The following is a 20,592-nucleotide window of genomic DNA, read 5'->3' as shown; positions in this document are numbered from 1 at the left end:
CTCATAGATAGTGACCCAACTGGTTCGAATCCTTTTATTGGAGTCAAACCCGCATGAACGTTCCCTGCTTTCTTCACAATGGCTCAAACCTGGAAGCACCCAAGATGCTCTTGGATGAGCAGGGACGGGGTCCCTAACACAGAATCCAGTTCAGGGACACATAGGAAGGAGCTGTGGATGCACTCAGTGCCATGGATGTACCTGCTGCATTTGCTCAGGGCAGGCGGCCAGACGGTGGCTGGTGGTGTTCACAGGACACGGGGAACAAGCCAGAGCAGGGGGAGGAGAGGCATCAGGGGCTGCCGGGAGCGGGTGCAGGGGGAGTGCCTGGCTCCTGAGGGGGGTTTAGGACGGGTGGCTGCTCTAGGGCTGGAGGGGGAGCTGGTGGCTCTGGGAGAGCCCAGGAGCTGCACATCCCACAGCAGGAACTCTCATGAAGGCAAAAGAAAACCCCGGAATGCGGATAACTGCCCAGCACTCTGTGTCTGAGATCAATGCCTGTCACGGTGTGCAGACCTGACCCCAGAGAAATGTCCCCCACTGAGGTGCCCTGAAGACCACAGGGCCTGCATGGCTGGTGTCCACACCTCACCAGGCTCGCTCAGTGTGTGGCCAGACGGAGCAGACCACCCTGCTGCCAGGCAGCAAGCCTTGTTCCACGTGCTGTTGGCCTATTCCACGTACAACACTGTGAGTGTCCCTGCCCCCAGGCCTGCTGCCCCACAGTGTCCTTGTCTTGAGTATTGGTGACTAAACAGGACACATAGGACCCCAGCTCCCACTGTCTCAAGATGCAAAGAAGGGTCTCTCTCCTCTAGGACCTGGGCAGGGGGCTGGGGTGCAGACCTCACTGCTGAGAAGGAGGGCACCTGAATGCCTGAGTGCTGGGGCTGCCTGGGGCTCTAATGTGCACCGCTGCTGTCCTAAAACTCAGGTCTGGGTCCTGAAGAGACGGGACTGCGAATCAGAACCTGGTCGGGAGGAAGACTCCCATTATGGAGCCGTGGTGGTGTCTTGGCCCCGCTACCCTCATGGGACCTCCCAGGTGCCACACCCGACCTCCACTCATGGTGGAGTCTCCAGACCTGGCTGGTCCCTTTCAGCCTGGCACACCTAACAGAGGCACCTCCTCCTCGTCTGAGGAAGGGGGCCCTGACATGGTACCTGCAGGGCTCAGTAGCAGGGCCGCGTGGTGCTGGCACATGAGCTGGTCCAGGTGACCCTGTACCCTGCTCTCCTCGCTCTCTGGGAGCACTCTCTAGGAGCCTAGAAGGTGGACACCTTCCATGGGCATCTGGCTCTTGCAGGAGGTGGGCTACTGTCAGGGCATGAGCCATATCATGTCCATCCTGCTGATGTACCTGACTGAAGGATGCCTTCTGGGCACTGGCTCAGCTGATGACCAACAAGAGGCACGCCATGCATGGTAGGGACTGGACTGGCTGCTGGATGGGACTTGGAGCTCAGGAGAGCTTCCCCGCAGGGCTGCTCCAGCAGTGGGACAGGTGGGGACCCCCACCCAGCCCACCTCCCTATCTGCAAGAGCACTGCCTCCCCAGGTGGCCTTCAGGGTCCTAGTGCAACGGCCACTAGCCCCACCATTTGCAGACCTGTCTTGCACTCCCGCTGTCAATTCAGCCTCATATCTGGCCGCCTGCTTGCCCACCAGGCCACCCTGCCACCCACAGTCAGACAAAGCCCAGGTGGCAGTGTCTCCCCCTTCCCATGTGCCCCCAGCCTGACTCCGAAGCTCCAGAGAAGGCCATGCACACCCATCACCCTCCCTGTGGCCAGCACTCCCTGCCCCTTGGTGCTGGGGACCCACCTGCTCCTGCTATAGCCACTGCAGGAAAGAGGGTGCTAGGTCAGATGGGCCTGGTCCTCAGCCCAAGGCACCCACCCAGCGGAGTCTCTGAGGACGAGGGTCCTCAGGCCCTGCCACCCCTAGCCTGGAAGGCAGTCCTGCTCTCTGGGATCAAGAGGGTTATGGGCACACTGGGGTCAGGGTGTAGGGGAGGAGGCCCCTGCCAGGATACCCCCACCCCGTGCCTGGTGCAGGAGAAGGCCCTGATCACTGGGGACCTGGGGCCTTCTCAGGCTTCTTCATTCCAGGATTCCCCAAACTGCTGAGATTCCAGGCCCATCACAACATATTCTAGATAAAGCTCTCCAAACTGAAGAAGTACATGGCGAGTAGAAGCTCCCCAGAGGCACCCTCCCAGTAGCCCTTCTGAGCCAGAGTTGGTGTCATGTTCCTCCTCCTGGAGGGCCTGGGGGCACCCTCGGGGTTGGGCAGGGCTGTGGGGACTGTGTCCATCTGGCTCCACAGGGCTGCTGGGTGGGTCCTGAGCACCTTTTGTCCTTCCGCCAGAGGACAGATGTGCGCTGGCATTTACACCCCTAAGCGGTTCCTTCAGTGTTTCATTGACGGGTAAGGCCACCCAAGGACCCTTGCTCCCTAACCTGCTCCCTTACCCCAGGGGAGGGCCGAGCTCAGCCTACCCTCCAGACAAGCCAGGCCCGACCGCTGGGCCCTAAGGCCGAGGCTTGCGGCCTAGACTCATCCTGGAGAAGCCCAGAGGGTTCCTTGAGGAGGTTTTGGGGGACAGGCTGCCTCTGCCTCAGCTCCCACAGGGAAGGCCAGGTCAGCCTGGGGTGTGGATAAGCCCTCAGCCCATTCTGCAGCCAGCCTGGGGTCCTCTCTAGGCATATTGCCACAAAGTGGGGGCAGAGTCTGTTACCTCACAGGTTTGTGGGTGGTGCTGGCCAGGGTTAAAACCCAGAGTGGCCTGGAGCCCTGATCTCCCCGGGAAGAGTACATGCACAGGAGGTGCATGGGGTGCTGTGGGGTCTCGTTTGATGCAGTCAGGGGGGCGGCAGGGGTTGTGGGCAGATGGGAGTCCCTAGCCCGAGCTGACACCCCCAGGGGCCCTGCTCAGGCCAAGCCTCCCACCCCTGCTGTCCTCTAGACCCCCTTATTGCTCACCCTGAAGTTCTGGGATGCCTACATCTTGGACAGGGAGCGTGCGCTCACAGCCATGGCTTACACGATCCTTAAGGTACACACCAGTAAGTGAGCCCCTGGGAGCCCAGGTGTGCCCGAGGCGGGGAAGGCAGGGGCATTGGCCCACTGCTCTGAGCAGCACCCAGGCCTGGGAGAGGGGGGACAGCCGGGCAGTCGGGTTGAGCAGGGCTTCGTGAGAGGAGCAGTAGGCATGGGGCCTCTCCCAGCCATAGCACTATTGGCGGCGCTCCTGGCCACAGCTGGACCCCTAGCCGCTGCCCCTGGGAGGCACCCTAGGGTGGGGCCCTTCTGGGTCTGACTTACACCCATTGCCCAGAACGCCTCCTGAAGCTGCCCCTGGAATGTCTTCAGGAGTTTTTGCAGGACTCGCTGGCCCAGCGCTGGGCCCTGGAGGATGAGGTGGTGCTCAGACACCTTTGGGCCTCCATGGCCCTGCTCTGAAGGATGAAGTGTGATCTGTACCCCCCCCCCACACCGCCAGGTGGGTTCAGGCCCCAGTCCCCTCCTGATTCAGCCTCTTGGGGCAGCCCATTGTAGACAGAGCCCCTGGGGCCTTCCTCCTCTTCTCTGTCCCTCTCCTCTTTTGCTCCAACCTCAGGGAAACCAGGCCAGGGCTGGGCTTATGGGCACTCACTGAAGGGTCTGGGATCAGCAGTGTGGAGAGATGTGGTCAGGGTCAGGCCAGGGTGGCCACACAGGGAGCCTTGAGGACCCTGGGGCCCTACCAGCTGGGGACATACAGCCTGCTGGAGATGCTAACCTAGTCTGCCTCTTTCCAGTGGGACCCGAAGAGTTCCCCATGATGCCCCTGGGCCTAGAGTAAGTGTCCTGGTGCCCAGTCCTCTCCTCCTTTCTCTTAGCATTTGAGACGCTGCCCAGAGTGGACAAGCTGCCTCCCCAGGCCCAGCCACCTAACCTGAGCAGCCTGGACCCCCTCCAGGCCAGGCCAGCCTCAAGACTGAGATGCTGCTGCAGGAGGGAAGCTCCCCTGAGCCCACGGCTGTGCACCTGTGTCCAGGAGCCCCAGGGGCTCCAGTTCTGAACCTCCTACCACCAGCTCAGGACCCCTCACTGGCCCGACTGCCCCCACAGCATTGGAATTCCCACCCCATCCTCCTGGTGAACCAGGAGGGTGCAGGCAGGTGGCCCCCGGACATGGACTTGAAACCAGAACACTGGGTCCCATTCTGTTAGCACCTGCCTGCCACCCCAGAGGCCACAAAATAGCCCAGGCCCTGGAGTCCCCCTGGGACTCCTGTCATAGGGTCTACCCAGCTCACTAAAGATGACACTGTAGGGCCCAGGACACCATTCCCTGGGCTCCATTCACTGCAGCTCATGCCCCTCGCTGGGCAATGACTGGCACAGCCAGGACAGAGCCAGGGCAGCATGGAGTCAGCTGCCCCAAGGCCCTGCACATGCCTGGGATCCTCTGACCTCTGTGTCCACAGGGAAGCTGAATGCTCACAGGCCTCTGGAGCAGAGTGTGCTGGTGAGTGTAGGGGCCCTGAGGCTCTGGCCAGCAGGCACCATGCCCTGCCCCCTCACCCTGTCCTTCCTGGAGGGCAGCACCCCCCACACAGGACACAAGTCCTGACCCAGAGGAACCTGGGCTGGCCTGGCCCTGGGCTCTGTGGGAGCAGAGATGACTTGAGCCCCCCAAGTGCCAGAATGAAGACTGATGGGATCAGCTCTCCATGGCCCTGGCCAGTCCTGGATTCTACCCCAAGGTTGGGTGAGCCCTCTTGAGCAGTGTGTGGCCACGTGGGACCTGGGCATACCCTACAGATCCAGGTCTCTGACCTAGGGCAGCGCTGGAAATAACAGGACATCCCCAGCTAAGGGGTAGCAGGGGCAGGCTGGTGGGCCCCACCCTCACTTACACTAGGCGACAGGCTCTCCACATGCTGGATCTCGAGCAGTCACCTGGCACCAATGGGCCAGAGGCTGGGGTCCAGCAGACATGCTGGGACCCAACCTGGGAACCCAAAAGCTGCAGGTCCAGGTCAGGTCTGCTGTCCTCAAAATTGCATCTCATGGCCCAACCTCAGAAAATGTGCCCCCACTCGGAGTCAGCACAGGCTCCAAAGTGGGGGACTCTAGCACCCGCACCCCCATGTGCTTTTGGCTTTCCCCTAAAGGATAGGAAGGTCTCCCTCCCCAGGGGAAGGCACGCACCCTCGGCTCTGAGCCCCTTTCTGCTGTTGAAAGTTCAATAAACTGCTGTTGTGTTAAAATGCATGGCCAGCCTGTTTCTGCAGCCCCCAGAACTCTGTGCAAGCAGTGCCAGACAGACCCCAGAAAGGAAGACGGTGGCACAGCCCTGGCCCCCTAACCAGCCTCTGCAGGGGGGCCACAGGCAGACAAAGCTGACGTTCCCACGTGCCTTCCAATGTCGGCCAGACATCAGGGTCAGGACTGTCAAAGAATTTACTGTGACTCAGCCTGTGTCCCACAGGCTAGCATGAGGGTGGGAGGAGAGTGACAGCCAGGGGGCTGGTGGCATCAGTTCACAACAGTCTGTGCAAAGCATCCTGGAAGGTCTGTGGTCCCTCTGTCCAGGGAGGCTGGGCTGGCAGGGCTCTGGGCGCTTCCTTCCTTCCTCACCCCATGTTTGTGCTCCTGGGGCACAGAGGGTCAGTGGGGCTGTCAGGGTGGCCCTGGAAAGGACGTCAGGACAGCAGGCACCTGCAGCTCATGCAAGCCGGGCCACCCTCTTCAGGCAGGCTCAGTTTTCACACCTTGTGCTACGAGATCTCTCACACCAGCGTGTGGAAGGCATCGTCCACGCCCTGGAAAGTAGGGGCTGTGTGAGAGTGGGGCTCAGCCTGGGGGCCTGGCCATGGAGGGGATCAAGGGACCCCAGCCCCTTCCGCACTCCCTCCCCTCCCTGACTCCCATACTCAGGCCGCCCCAGGGCTACCCCCATCAGGCAGCTTGCTCCTCAGGAGCTCCCCCACATGGTGGCCCGGGGTCTGGATCCCAGCTTGAGAGGCACTGAGGAAAAGAGAAGCCCTGATGCTCAGCTGGGACCAACTGCCAGACACTTGAATGTGGCCAAGCTGGACCTTCAAACTCAGCTGACTGTCCAGTGGAAAGTCACTGCTTGAGCGAGCCCAGGCTCGACCAGTAGAACCCAACTAGCTACCCAATGCCAGCCCCAGAAATGATAAATGTTGGTTTCAAGCCATTTCAGGGCTGTCATCAATAAGATGAGGATCAGATAGCTGCACGGCAATAGATACACACACCCCAAAATGAACAAACGTTGGAATCTCCCTGCATGTTGTCAAACAGCAGCAGAATGGTTAAATACACGATGCTCTAGTCACACAATAGAATAGATTGACGATACTATAAACCATGACTGCAGAGAGGTGTTGGAGAAGGCATGGAAATGGCTTGCTGGGTTCCGACAATTAGTGAGAAGCAGTAGGAAACATTTTACAGAGGGTGGGCTCTCTCTTAGGAAAGGACACTAGATCCTTTCGAAGGCTGCAGATGGTGAAATCTGTCCTTCTCTCTTTCAACTTCTGTTTTTCCCCTACTTTGTTCTTCATAATTCTATTTCAGCCCTCTCCCTTCATCCAAGCCAATGACCATACAGGCTTTTTTATGACTTTGGGTCCTAAAAGGAGGCAGAGCTTTGGCTACGGGTTTCAGGAATGATTATTGCCTAGATTTATGCTGATCCACCTAACTCATGCCTTCACAACTCTTCTCTCCTTGCAGAACAAGGGGGAACACAGGTCTTACAATGAAAGAAGCCCACTCCCACGCAGAGAGGACCAATCACTTGTAGACAAAGTGGGCAAAGTAGTGAAAGCAGGCTGGATAAAGAATAGGTTGTAGGTTAGACATATTCCAGTTTGATTTTTTTTTTTTCTGAAGCAAACACTTATCTTTGATGCCATGTTTTGTTTCTTTATCCATTTATTATTTTTTAAATATTTTATTTTTATGTAATCTCTATACCCAATGTGGGGCTTACTTAAAACTCCGAGATCAAAAGTTGCGTGCTTCGCTGGCCAAGCCAGCCACGTGCCCCAATGCCATGTTTTATATATCTTTGCTTGCTTGCCTATCTCTGCATCCAACTGGAACATTAAATCCATGAGAGGAGAGCTTTAGCTACCTCCAAATCATAGAACATTCTTGTTATATCCCAATCCTAGAACAATGTTTGCCATTGAATAGCACTTTAAATAAATCATCAGTTAAATGAATACCAGTAAAGGAAATTGTCAGCTTTTAACATGTGGGGGCTCCGCTCTCTGGGCTCCTAGGGAAGCTATGCTTTCTTTAATAGTTATTAAGGTTCAAACAACTCCACAAAACCTCAAAGTGTGGGCTCAATTTCTGCCCTAAACACATGCAGCATGTTTGGTTCAATTAATGTATAAGTATCAAAGGGAGCCTGGCCAGCTCAGTGTGGATGGTAAGAACATGCAACTCTTGATCTTGGGGTAGTGATTACAGAATAATGAAGTCTTCAAAAAAAGAGCAATCAGTTATTTGTGGGAGACATAGCACCGAATCCCACAGGGGCCAGGGAGCCAGTTTATGGGTCTACGCACAGTATCATAAGCAACAGAGCACAAAATTGGAACTTTTAGAAGTCTGCTAGAGTGGGGGACATCCTGGGCTTAACGGTGCTCAGGTGGCAAAGTGGAGGGCAGCCCCAAGAGCGACAGGGTGGGCTCAGGTGGGCTCATCACAAGGATGGTGGTGCCAACTGTTCCTAGGCATGGGAGCAGGGAAACTAGCTGAGAGCCGCGGGTCTAGGGGCCAGCTTTCTGTTCTCATGACTGCAAACCCCAGCACAGTCATGAGACTGCTTTCCTTGGATGGGCCAGCAAAGGGCAAAAGTGGGAGGAGACCCTCCCCAGGAAGAAGAGCACACATCTCCACCATGGGAGTCTCTAAACTTTGGAGTTTTGAAACTCAGTCACTTGCCTGAGATAAAAAAGCTCAGACACAGGCAGGGTGAACGCAGGGCAGAAACTGCGGAGACAGGAGTGCTTGATGGCTCTTCTGTGAAGGCTCACTGCAGGCTGGGGGGCAGAATATTCAGCTCCAGGGCCAGGGAACCCAGTGGGCCCATATTCATCCTGCCCATCAGTGCTGAAAGTCTTCAGGGAGAGAAAGAGTGCTGCCTGACAATCAGCGCAACAGGCCCCTCACCCAGAAGACTGGCACAAACAACTCCCTCCCACCAAGTTTACAGATCACAGAGGGCTGCAAAGATTCAGCTCTAGGGAGAAAGTTGAATCAGGCTTCCTTTGTACATTGTTCTTTATTATTTTTTCATTTTCATTTTCATTTATTTTTCATTTTCAGTTCATTTTTCTTAATTTTTAAATTTTAATTTATATATATACTTTATATATTTTTATTTTTGTTTACTTTCATTGTACTTTACTTTTTTCTTTCTTATTTCGGGATCTAGATTCTTTTATTTTCTATTTTGGGATCTAGATTCTTTTATTTTCTATTTATTTATTTATTTATTTATTTATTTATTTATTTATAGATTTCATTTATTTATTCATGAGAGACACACACACACACAAAGGCACAGACACAGGCAGAGGGAGAAGGAGGCTCCATGCAGGGAGTCCCATGTGGGACTGGATCCCGGGATTCCAGGATCACACCCTGGGCTGAAGGCAGGTGCTAAACCGCTGAGCCACCCAAGCATCCCTGGGATCTAGATTCTTTTAAAAAGCAGGCCAAAACACACCCAGGATCTAGTTTGTTTATTTGTTTGTTTGTTTGTTTGTTTTTTGGGGGGGCTTGTTATTGTTATTGTAGTTTTTCTTATTTTTTCTTTTTCTTTCTTCTTTCTTTTCTCGACAAAATAATGAGATGGAGAAATTCATCCCCCCAAAAGAACATGAGACAGTACTCACAGCTAGGGAGTTAATCAATACAGATATAAGTAAGATGTCTGAACTAGAATTTAAAACAATGATTATAAGGATAGTAGCTGGTCTGGAAAAAAGCACAGAAGACACTAGAGAATCCCTTACTGTAGAGATAAAAGAACTAAAATTTAGTCAGGCCAACATTAAAAGTGTTATAACTGAGATGTAGTCCCAAGTGGAAGCCATAAAAACAAGAAAGGTAATGGACCAGAGAGGCAGACTTAGGGAAATTGGTGACTTATTAAAGCAATAACACTCATATCAAAGGAGTCCTAGAAGATGAAGAGCGAGAAAAAGGGGCAGAAGATTTATTTGAACAAATTATGAAACTTCTCTAACCTGAGGAAGGACACAGACACTGAAACCAAGAGCACAGGGAACTCCCACTCAATTCAACAAAAGCCAACCATCGCCAAGACACATCACAGTCAAATTCACAAATACAAAGAGTCCTGAAAGTGGGGGTGGGGGGCAGGGGGGAAGTCCTTAACTATAAGGGAAGATGTATCCCGCTCACAGCAGATCTGTCCACAGAAGCTTGCAGGCCACAAAGGAGTGGAAAGAAAAATTCAATATGCTGAATGGGAAAAATATGCAGCCAAGAATTCTTTATCCAGTAAGATAGTCATTCAGAATAGAAGGAGAGATAAAGAGTTTCCAGACAGAAAAAAATTAAAAAGTTCATGACCACTAAACCAGTCTGGCAAGAAATGTTAAGGGCATTCTTAGTGGAGAAAAAAAGAGACCAAATGCAATAAAGACTAGAAAGGACCAGAGAATATCACCAGAAACACCTACTAGTAACACAAAGGCACTAAATTCATATCTTTCAATAATCACTCTGAATGTAGATAGACTAAGTGCTCCAATTAAAAGATATAGAGTATCAAAATTGATTAAAAAACAAGATCCATCTATATGCTGCCTACTTAGACTCATTTTAGACCTACAGACACCTGCAGATTTAAAGTCAGGAGATGGAAAATCATATATCATGCCAACAGACATCAAAAGAAAGCTGGAGGAGTCATGTTTATATCAGACAAACTAGATTTGAAGAACTAATTGAAACCGAAGACTATAACAAGAGATGAATAAGGGCATTATTTCATAATTAAGAAGACTATCCATCAAGAAGATCAAACAATTGTAAATATTTATACCCCCAACATGAGAGTATCTAAATATATGAACCAAATAACAACAAACATATAGAAATTCATTGATAATAATACAATGATAGGGGATTTTAACATCCACTTACAGCAATGGACAGATCATCTAAGCAGAAATTCAACAGGGGAACAATGGCTTTGACATACTGGACCAGAGGGACTCAACAGATATATTCAGAACATTTCATCCTAAAGCAAAAGAATACACATTCCTTTCAAGTGCACATGGGATATCCTTCAGAAAAGATCACATAATGGGCCACAAATCAGCCCTCAACAGGTACAAGAAGATTGAGTTCATATCATGTACATTTTCAGACCATGACACTATGAAACTTAAAGTCAACCACAAGAAAAAAAATTTGGAAAGACCACAAATACATGAAGATTAAAGAACATCCTACTAGAAAAAAAAAAAAGAACATCCTACTAGAGAATGAATTGGACAAACAGGAAATTAAAGAAGAAATTTAAAAAATATATGGAAACAAATGAAAATGAAAATATATTTATCCAAACTTCTGGGATGCAGCAAAGGCCGTCTTAAGAGGGAAGTACATAGTGATACAAGCATACTTCAAGAAACAAGGAAAGTCTCAAATACACAACCTAACATTACACCTAAAGGAGCTAGAAAAGGAACAGCAAATAAAGCCTAAAGTCTGCAGAAGACAGGAAAATAAAGACTAGAGCAGAGATAGACAATACAGAAACAACAACAAAACAGTAGAATGGAATAATGAAACTAAGAGCTGGTTCTTCAAAATAATTAATAAAATTGATCAACCCGCAGTCAGGCTTATCAAAAAGAAAAGAAAAAGGACCTAAATAAATAAAATCACAAATGAAAGAGGAGAAATCACGATCAACATCACAAAAACAAAACAATTATAAGAGAATACTATGAAAAATTGTATGCCAACAAATCAGGAGACATGAAAGAAATAGATGAATCCCTAGAAATGTACAAACTACCAAAACTGAAACAGGAAGAAATAGAAAATGTGAACAGATCCATAACTAACAAAGGAATTGAATCAGCAGGGGCAGCCCAGGTGGCTCAGTGGTTTAGCACCACCTTTGGCCCAGGGTGTGATCCTGAAGGCCCCGGGATCGAGTCCCATATTGGACTCCCTGCTTGGAGCCTGCTTCTCCCTCTGCCTGTGTCTCTGCCTCTCTCTGTGTGTGTATGTCTCTCATGAATAAATAAATAAAATCGTTTTTAAAAATTGAATCAGCAATCAAAACTCTCCCAACAGGGATGCCTGGGTGGCTCAGTAGTTGAGCATCTATCTGCTTTTGGCTCAGGTCAAGATCCTAGAGTCCTGGGATCAAGTCCCACATCAGGCTCCCTACAGGGAGCCTACCTCTACCTCTCCTTATATATCTGCCTCTCTCTGTGTGTCTCTCATGAATAAACAAATAAAAAATCTCTAAAACAAAACAAAGCACAAACTCTCCCAACAAATAAAAGTCCAGGGCCAGAAGGCTTCCCAGGGAAATTCTACCAAACATTTAAAGAAGAGTTAGTAGCTACTCTTCTCAAATCTTTCCAAAAAAACTTCCAGACTAGTTCTATAAGGCCAGCGTTACCTTGATCCCAAAACTGGACAGAGGCCCTAGTAAGAAGGCAAATTACAGACCAATACTCCTGGTGAAAATAGATGCAAAAATTCTCAGTGAAATACTACCAGGTCAAATTCAGAAGTACGTTAAAAGAATTATTGACTACATCAAGTGGGATTTATTCCTGGGCTGCAAGGATGGTTCAACATTCACAAATCAATCAAAGTGATACACCATGTTAATAAAAGAAAGGATAAGAACCATATGATCTGTCAATAGATGCAGAAAAGGTATTTGACAAAATACAGCATCCTTTCTTGATTAAAAAACAAAACAAAACAAAACCTCTCATCAAGGCAGGGATAGAAGGAACATACCTTAGCATCATAAAGGCCATATACCAAAGACCTACAGCTAATATGCTCAGCGGGGGAAAACTGAGAGTCTTTCCCATATAGTTAGGAACAAGACAAGGATGTCTACTCTCACCATTCCTATTTAACATAGTACTGGAAGTCTTGGCCTCAGTAATCAGACAACAAAAATAAATAAAAGGGATCCTAATCATCAAAGGAAGAAGTCAAACTTTCACTATTTGCAGACAACATGATACTCTCTATATAAAACCCAAAAGACTCCACCAAATATTGCTAGAATTCAAAGATGAATTTGGAAAAGGCAGGATATAAAATCATTGTGCAGAAATCTATTGCATTTCTATATACCAATAACAAAGCAGCAGAAAAAGAAATAAAGGAATCGATCCCATTTGCAATCACACCAAAAACTGGAAGGTACCTAGAAATAATCCTAACTATAGAGATAAAAGATTTGTACTCTGAAAACTACATAACACTTACAAAAAAATGTGCGAAGAACACAAAGAAGTGGAAAAGCATTCCACGCTCATTGATTGGAAGAACAAACATTGTTAAAATATCTATACTATCCAAAAAAATCTATACATTTAATAAAATCCCTACCAAAATACCACCAGCATTTTTCACACAGCTGGAACAAATGACCCTAAAATTTATACAGAACAACAACAACCACAAAAAAAAAAACTAAATAGCCAAAGGAATGTTGAAAAAGAAAACCAAAGCTGGAGGCATAACAATTCTGGACTTCCGGTTATATTACAAAGCTGTAGTCATAAAAAAAAAAAAAAAAAAAAGCTGTAGTCATCAAGACAGTAAGGTACTGGCACAAAAATTGACACATAGATCGATGGTAAAGAATAGAGAACCCGGAAGCTCAACTCTATGATCAACTAATCTTCAACATAGCAGAAAGAATATGCAATGGAAAAAATAGAGTCTCTGCAACAAATGATGTTGGGAAAATCAGGCAGGCACATGCAGAAGAATGAAACTTGACCCCTCTTTTATACCACACACACAAATAAATTTAAAATGTATGAAAGACCTAAATGTGATACAAGAACACATCAAAATCATAGAGGAGAACACAGGCTGAAACCCCTTGACTTTGGCCATAGCAACTTCTTATTAGACACATTGCTGGAGCCAAGGGAAACAAAATAAAAAATGAACTACTGGAACTTCATCAAGTTAAAAATCTTCTGCATACTGATGGAAACAATCACCAAAACTAAAAGGCAGCCTATGGAATCTGAGAAGATATTTGCAAATGAGTATCTGATAAATGGTTAGTATCCAAAGTATATAAAGGCCTTATCAAACTCAACACCCCAAAAAATAAGGGGTGTTCAAGAAGCAAGAAAAATCTCAAATAAAAACCCTAACCTTACACTTAAAGGATCTAGAAAAATAACAAATGAAGTCTAAAGCCAGCAGAAGGAAGGAAATATTAAAGACTAGAGCAGAAACAAATTATGTAGAAATTAAAAAAAAAAAAAAACACAGTAGAACAGATCAGTGAAACAAGGAGCTGGTTCTTTAAAAATTTTAACAAAATTCATAAACCAATAGAAGAGTTATCAGAAAGAAAAGAGAAAGGACCCAAATAAAATCACAAATGAGGGCAGTCCCGGTGGCTCAGCGGTTTGGTACCGCCGTCCGTGGGGGGGGGGGGGGTGATCTTGGATACCTGGGATCGGGGATCCCTGGGTGGCGCAGCGGTTTAGCGTCTGCCTTTGGCCCAGGGCGCGATCCTGGAGACCGGGGATCGAATCCCACATCAGGCTCCCGGTGCATGGAGCCTGCTTCTCCCTCTGCCTATGTCTCTGCCTCTCTCTCTCTCTCTCTGTGACTATCATAAAAAAAAAAAAAAAAAAAAAAAAATTGAATACCTGGGATCGAGTCCCACATCGGGCTCCCTGAATGGAGCCTGCTTCTCCCTCTGCCTGTGCCTGTGCCTCTCTCTCTCTCTCTCTCTTTCTCTGTATCTCTCATGAATGAATAAATAAAATCTTAAAAAGGAAAAAGAAAAAAAATCACAAATGAGAGAAGAGAAATAACAACCAACACCACAGAAATACAATTATCAGAGAACATTAGGAAAAATTATATGCCAACAACTTGGAAAAGCTGGAAGAAATGGATACATTCCTAGAAATATATAACATAGCAAAAATGAAAAAGGAAGAAATAGAAAACTTGAACAGACAGATAACCAGCAGAGAAACTGAATCAGCAATCAAAAATCTCCCAACAAAGTCCAGGACCAGATGACTTCCCAGGCAATTCTACCAGACATTTAAAGAAGGGTTAATATCTGTTCTCAAACTATTCCAAAAAATAGAAAAGGAAATAAAACTTCCCAATTCATTCTATGAGGCCAGCATTACCCTAATACCAAAACCAGATAAAGACCCCATTACAAAAGAGAGAGAGAGAGAACTAAAGGACAATATCCTTGATTAACAGAGATTAAAAAACTCTCAATAAAAACAAACAAAGTGAATCCAACAATACAATTAAGTAAATCATTCACCATGATCAAGTGGGAGTTATTCCTGGGTTGCCAAGATGGTTCAATATTAATAAATCAATCAACATGACACACCACATTATTAAAAGAAAGGATAAAAACCACATGATCATTTCAATAGATGCAGAAAAAGCTTTGACAAAATACAACCATTCATGATGAAAACCCTCAACAAAGTAAGTTTAGAGGGAATGTACCTCAACATAATAAAAACCATAGATGAAAAACCCAGAATATCATCCTCAATAGGGAAAAACCAAGAACTTTTCCTCTACAGTGAGGAGAAAGACAGGGATGCCCACTCTCATCACTCTTATTCAACACAGTACTGAAAATCATAGCCACAGCAATAAGACAAGAAAAAGAAATAAAAGGCATCCAAATCAGCTAGGAAGATGTCAAACCTTCACTGTTTGATGATGACATGATTTTCTGCATAGAAAACCCCAAAATCTCTGTCAAAAAATTGCTAAAACTGATAAATTCAGTAAAATCGACAGGATATAAAATCAACTTGCAGAAATCTGTTGCATTTCTATGCTACAATAAGGAGGCAGCAGAAAGAGAAATTAAGAAATCAATCTCATTTATAGTGGCACCAAAAACAAGATACATAGGCTTAAGCCTAACCAAAGAGTTGAATGACTTGTACTGAAAAACTATAAAGCATTGATGAGAGAAATTGAAGATGCTACAAACAAAATGGAAAGACATTTCGTGCTTATGTATTGGGAGAACAAATATTGTTAAAAAGGCTATACTACTCAAAGCAATCAATACATCTAATGCAATCCCTATCAACACAGCAATCGCATTTTTCACAGAGCTGGAACAAATAATCCTAAAATTTGTATGGAACCACAAAAGACTGAAAATAGCCAAAGCAATGTTGAAAAAGAAAACCAAAGCTGGGTGCATCACAATTTCAGACTTCAAGTTATATTACAGAGCTCTAGTGATCAAAAGAGTATGGTGTAGGCAAAGGAGTAGGCACATAGATCAATAGAACAGAATAGAAAACCAAGATGAGATATGAACTGATAACTCTATGCTCAATTATTCTTCAATAAAGCAGGAAAGAATATCCAATGGGCAAAAGATGGTCTCTTCAACAAATGATGTTGGGAAAACTGGACAGCCATATGCAGAAGTATGAAACAGGACCATTTTTTTTACAGCATATATAAAAATTTTTTCAAAATAGATTAAAGACCTAAATGTGAGACCTGAAACCATAAAAAGAAGAAAAGATAGGCAGTAATGTCTTTGACATCAGCCATAGGATCTTCTTTCTAGATATGCCTCTGAGGCAAGGGAAACAAAAGTGAAAATAAACTATTGGGACTTCATCAGGATAAAAACGTTCTGCACAGTAAAGGAAACAACCAAAACTAAAAGGCAACATACAAAATGAGAGAAGATATCTGTAAACAACATGTCCAACAAAGAGTTAGTATCCAAAATATGTAAAGCAAATATAAATCTCAATATCCCAAGCATGAATTATCCAATTGAAAATGGGCATGAGGGGATCCCTGGGTGGCGCAGTGGTTTGGCGCTTGCCTTTGGCCCAGGACGCGATCCTGGAGACCCGGGATCGAATCCCACGTCAGGCTCCCGGTGCATGGAGCCTGCTTCTCCCTCTGCCTATGTCTCTGCCTCTCTCTCTCTCTCTCTCTGTGACTATCATAAATAAATAAAAATTAAAAAAAAAAAAAAAAAGAAAATGGGCATGAATGGATAATGTCTCTAAGAAGACATCCAGATGGCCAACAGACATGTGGAACGATACTCAATATCATTCATCATCAAGGAAATGCAAATTGAAACCACAATGAGATATCACCTCATACCTGTCATAATGGCTAAAATTAACAACAGGTATTGGTGAGGATGTGAAGAAAGGGGAGCCCTTTTGCACTGTTAGTAGGAATGTAAAGATGTGTAGTCACTGTGGGAAACAGTAAGGAGATTCCTCAAAAAGGTAAAAATAGAACTACCCTATAATCCAGAAATTGCACAACTAGGTATTTACCCAAAGGATACAAAAATAGAGATTTGAGGGGGTACATGCATCCCAATGTTTATAGCAGTGCTATCAACAATAACCAAACTCTGAAAATAGCTCAGATGTTCATTGGCAGATGAATGGATAAAGATATTGTGGAAAATATACACACTGGAATATTACTCAGTCATCAGAAAGGATGAAACGATGCCATTTACAAAGACATGGAAGTTAAAAGGAATTCTACTAACTGAAATAAGTCAGCCAGAGAAAGACAAATACCATACAATTTCATTCATATGTGGATTTTATGAAACAAAACAAACTGGCAGGGATGCCTGGGTGGCTCAGTGGTTGGGCATCTGCCTTCCACTCAGGGCGTGATCCAGGGATCCAGAATCAAGTCCCACACTGGGCTCCCTGCATGGAGCTCTCTCATTCTCTCTCTCTCTCTCTCTCTCTCTCTCTCACTGTGTCTGTCATGAATAAATAAATAAATCTTAAAAAAAAACCTGGCAAAGTGTGGTGGGGAGGAAATGAGAGAAGCAAACCAGGAAAAACACTCTTAACTATAGAGAATAAACTAATAAATGCTAGAGGACGGTGAGGGGAGGATGGAGAAACAGGGGATGGGGATGAAGGAGGGCACCCAGTGATGAGTACCAGGAGTTATATCCAAGTGTTGAATCACTATATTATACACCTAAAACTAGTATTATACTGTGTTAACAAACAGGAATTTAAATGAAAGTTTTATTTTTTTTTAATTTTTTTTTTTAATTTTTATTTATTTATGATAGTCACAGAGAGACAGAGAGAGAGGCAGAGACACAGGCAGAGGGAGAAACAGGCTCCATGCAGCGGGAGCCTGATGTGGGATTCGATCCCGGGTCTCCAGGATCGCGCCCCGGGCCAAAGGCAAGCGCCAAACCACTGCGCCACCCAGGGATCCCTAAATGAAAGTTTTAAAATAACAATTGTTAGTATTCATGAAACAGGTGCACACACAGAGACAGAAAGGAAATTGAATACCCATATAAAGAGTATTTAAAGCCACAAATCCCCTTCTTATCTCAGCTCAAGAAATGGCTGCCATGTCTATTCTCACCCCAGCAGAAGCCTGGAGCTTGTTTCTCTGGAGAGAACTCTGAACTGATGGATGCCAGGCACATAACCTAAACCAAAACATAACTATAATGCTTAAAACTAACCTGGTGAAGATACTGGGAGTCCCAGGGGCCAGACCCAACCTCCAATTATACACAGAAATAACCCTAACCTTAATCTTAATTCTAACCTTAACCTAAGCCTAAAACTAGACCTATTACTAACCAAAAACCTAACACTAACCCCTAGTCCCCAATCCTTAAAACCTAACCCTAACTCCAACTCTAACCCTAACTCCAACTCTAACCCTAACCCCAACCCTAACCTTAACCCCAACCCCAAGCCCAACCCCATCCCTAAAACTAACCCACCATTTGCTTCGATGTGGATATAACAGAAGGTATTATGCTGAGTGAAATAAGTCAATCAGAGAAGGATAATCATTGTGTGGTTTCACTTATACGTGGAATATAAGAAATAGTGAAAGGGATTATAAGGGAAAGGAAGGGAACTGAGTGGGGAAAAATTAGAGAGGGAGATAAACCATGAGGGACTCCTAACTCTGAGAAACAAAGGGTTGCAGAAGGGGAGGTAGGTGGGGGGATGGGGTAACTGGGTGACAGGCACTGAGGAGGGCACTTGATGGGATGAACGCTGGGTGTTATACTATATGTTGGTCTGTTGAATTTAAATGTTAAAAAATGTAAAACAAATTAATTAATTAATTAATTAAACAAAGTGGCATTTGTTTAGCGTCCCATTTAAAGAATAATAAATAAATAAATAAATAAAATAAAATAAAATGCATTACCACCGTAGAACAATGTGCAGCAGCAATACCCAGTGTTGAAAAGAGGTCATGAGTAATAGGGAAAACAGTTTTATGTTGAAACCCACTCCTCTCCTGCCCTCTACTGGTATGTTTAGACTATTAAGTCATTGTTCAACTATTATTTTCAAATAAGCAGTATTATTAAACTGAAGTTGTAAGGTTTTTTTTTTAAGGATTTTATTTATTGATTCATGAAAGACACAGAGAGAGGGGGTGGGGGGCAGAGACATAGGCAGAGGTTAGAAGCAGGCTCCATGCAGGGAGTCCGATGTAGGACTCGATTCCGGAACTCCAGGATCATGCCCTGGGCCAAAGGCGGTGCTAAACTGCTGAACCACCCAGGCATCCCTGAAGTTGTAAGTTAAAGGCAGTATCATAATATCTGCTGATGTGGACAGTTTTATTTGTATGTTATTTGGGAACTTTATATCGGTAGGGCTTCAGAGTAGTGTTCCAAGACAGCTTACAGAGCAATTTGCAAACTTATGGTTGCCCTCTCAAATCCATTGTAGCAGTTGCAAGTGGTTGTGTGGATATTGGATGTTTAATCTTTACCATTTGCTTTGTATTGACAATATTTTTCATTTTAGTGTTAACTCATGCACTATTTTAGGAATAATGCAAATCAAGCCTTCATTCAGTGATGAGAATAGCAGTATAATAGGAATTTGCTGAATGTGCTTTAAAGGATTAATTGCTTTTTTCTCTTTTAGCATCTCATAGACTTTGCATGACACGGTACACTCCTAATTATGCATTCTTTAGTTTCCAAATCCTAACCTAAGACATTCTATATTAACTGATTGGTAACCTGAGAAAGAGCTTTCTCTGCCTGTTTCTCCCCCTCACTCAATTTTTTTGGGCAAATTATGGGAAAATCAATGCAATTTCTCACTTCTCTGGATGAAGCAAAGTTTATTTGGAGGGCACAACCAAACTTCAGGGCTATATAGAACGGCTATTAAGAATATTTAGAAAATCCAAATTGATGAAAATTACTCCATGACAAACCATAAATCTTGTTCATTAATAATATGTGCTTAATTTTGAACTTACTTTTGAGAAAACAGTTCAAACAGGTTCTTTTAAGATTATTTTAATCAGCTCAGAAGCAAGAACCTACTTAGCTAATGAAAGTTGAGACACTTTCATTAAAAGCAAGAAATTCTTGAGAGCATTTTTTTCTTTAAAAATGGGACAATGTTAATGTCAATATGTTTATGCAAGAATAAAATTTTTAAATCTTTGACTTTTGTAGAATTCCCACTGTCAAATTCCCATGGACTTGTGAGAGAAAAGCTATCCTTTGTTTGAATTTTGATGGAAGAGCTTAACTTTTCAAAGGATATGAAAAATTCATTGGGAAGTGTAATGTGTTCATTTCAAAGGCTCTCAGTTATCTGAACTGAAGGTACTGTTCTCATTCTGGCCAGATGACTGAGAGTGTTCTGTACATGAATCATGCAATATTTTCAATCAGGACATCACTTAGTTACAAGTGTTGTATGTATAGAGTTTTGTTTTGGGAAATTTTTTTTTTTGCCTAAATAAATGTTATAAATTTAATGTAAAGTGTGTCTTGTTTACTTTATTTCTAGGCATTTGCTTTAAATTTAATGCAAGATTTAGATTCCTTGGTTATTCACTTGTAACAATTGCTTACCAGTGGTTTTACTGCAGAAGTTTCCAATCCTGGAACTCCATTGATTTCATTAAATGCCTGTGGTAAGTACTGTTAAAGTGTTGGAATTTATATAATTTACAAGTCCCTCAAGGGGGAGTTTTGTGGAGTTTTATGGAGAAGAAGAAATATTAAGCATATAAATATTAGTTAACATTGTATCACAGGCCAGTCCAAAGTGCTTGTTACAGAGCCACAGAGATCAACTTAATCCAAAGTAGGCACCCATTATACAGCCCAACAAGACTTCCTAGAGAACATAATATCTGGGTTGATGTCCATTCACACAACTATTGAGGTAATTAACTGATATTATGCATATTAAGTACATGTAATGAAGCAGATTACCAAACAA

The sequence above is a fragment of the Vulpes lagopus genome, chromosome 10 (assembly GCF_018345385.1).
Source record: "Vulpes lagopus strain Blue_001 chromosome 10, ASM1834538v1, whole genome shotgun sequence".
Classification (NCBI taxonomy): Eukaryota; Metazoa; Chordata; class Mammalia; order Carnivora; family Canidae; genus Vulpes; species Vulpes lagopus.
The sequence above is the reverse complement of the archived record's forward strand: the minus strand, read 5'-3'. Positions refer to the sequence as shown.